The sequence below is a fragment of the Cibotium barometz genome, chromosome 19, assembly GCF_041138505.1.
Source record: "Cibotium barometz isolate CiBa-2024 chromosome 19, ASM4113850v1, whole genome shotgun sequence".
Taxonomy (NCBI): Eukaryota; Viridiplantae; Streptophyta; class Polypodiopsida; order Cyatheales; family Cibotiaceae; genus Cibotium; species Cibotium barometz.
This window is the reverse complement of record NC_141064.1, coordinates 14,083,713-14,085,860: the sequence shown is the minus strand read 5'-3', so window position 1 is coordinate 14,085,860 and position 2,148 is coordinate 14,083,713.

Sequence of the window (2,148 nt, the reverse complement as noted above, 5' to 3'; positions counted from 1 at the left end):
CGACATACTAGAACTTGTTTCATCTTCTGACTTTCCTTTGATCATCAAGTTTTTATTAGGTTTGCCCATGCGACGAGAACAAACTTTCTTTTTTGTTCTCTATCTTACCTGTGGGTTTTGTGGTTTCAGTAGTAGCCTATGAGGTGGATGTTTCTGCATCACGTGTAGCTTTTGGCTCTATTGGGGTTAGGTCCTTTGTAGGCGCCTTTCCCCTGTCCTTTATTTAAACTTTGGTTTTGATAGTTTGTTGTCCCTTGTTTTTCTTGGGTTTCGAAGGTTTTACTTCTGTTTTAAAACATATTCTTCTACCCACTTTAAAGTAAGTTTCTTTTGCATTCTTTTTTACTTTTTCTCATGCCTTAGCTTGTAAGCGTGTAAGCACATTCAAGGGTACCGTGGACAATCGCACATTTTTCACACTCAAGATGGTAAGAGTTGTATTCTGTGACATAGGTTGCAGGGAAGGAACTCGCCCTGGGAAATCTTGGAATATGTGATCGATGCCACATCATTTATATATAGGTTGCAAAGTGTCAGCGACTGTGGGCATGGAAGTATTCCAAACTATGCATTCTGCCAATTTATGTGGTCCATGATAATAGAAACACTGAAGTGTTTGCTTAACCGCTTCCTGAGTAGTTTCAACCCTTTGGACACTTTCTGTTTGGGACACGGGAGATGGAGGTTTTGAGTTAATTGTAGGTGAATTGGGACACGAGAGATGGAGGTTTTGAGTTAATTGCAGGTGAATTGGGACATTGCGGTGTGTATGACGAAAGGTTTTGCAATATATATAGTATAGAAAAATAGGTGCATTGTACATACATTGGGGATTGGGATGGACATAGCGATGGCAATGAACACAATGCATTTCGCCCATTACTTTGAGAGTCATTAAGGATGTTTGGTTTTGAGGAAGCTCATCCTCTCTTGGAGATGTCGTTTCAAATCTTTTAAGCAAGGTTATGTAGAATTCAGGGAACGACAATTCCAAAATCAAATTTTCTTTAACCATTGCTTCACTTGGTTTAGATGAGGAACACCTCGTATCGTGATCATCCTCCATCATGCTGTCATCTAAACGTATTGCTTCTTTACAACATTTATCGAATGTTTCCGGATTGGATACAATGATAAAGTTGTGTAAGCCGTTATTCTTTATGCCCATCATAAAACATCTTTTCAATTGAGTATTGTTTAGTTTCTCCCATGGATCACATCATGAGTCCAAGATTTCTATCCGAAGGATAAACTCTCTAATGGTTTCATTTTGTTTCCACACTCAATTGAATAGAGTTCTTTCACTGCACTCCACCGATCACCTCGTCTTGAAAAGCGGTGGATAAAGGCTATTTTCAAGGTCATGAAGTTTGTCTTAATCGCTGGCATTAATGTGATGAATCATCGGCTAGACTTTCCCACTAATAAGCATAGGTTCAATGCATGTACCATTTTGGATTTCCAAATACTTCGCATCTTTGTTCAAACATTTATATGAGTTGAACAGGATCAGTTGTTCCATTGTATTTGCCCATGATTTTGGAAATCTGTACGGCCATGTTTTTGTATGAGTCACTGAGGCCGTGTGTGAGTGCTAATGTGGGTAGGGACTCACTTAGTCCTTGTTGTTGGGAACCCCCCCTTCCTAGATTAGTCAATACGTCCAAGGTGTGGGTATCTAGGGGTTGTAAAGGGTTGGTACCTAGCATGTCTAAAGGCTTAGGACTTGTGATAATGCTAGGTAAGGGACCAAATCTTGGAGGGATTGATGTGACAAGGGGTGTAAAACCGGATGACACGCTTGTTGTAGGCATGGAAAATGGTATTGGGAGATGCATTTGGGGCATGGATCTCAATGGCTCCAAGATATCAGCCATTGGGTTCAGTTTGGGTGTGAGCCCATGTAATCCCTCTATCATTGCCATATCTTGACGTTGTCAATAGCTCCTTAATGAGCAAGTACATCTGTTTTTTATTTTTTTATTTTTTAGGTTTTCTTACAGCCTGCTATTACAGCCTCAGGAGGCCTAGCGTACCCTTCCTTGGGTCAAACAAGTGTTCGTTTGCCCTAATTAGCTTAGGCGCTATACACGTGAATGACCTTTAAGAGATATTTTTCCAAAAAAAGTGCATGCCACTAGCATTCTA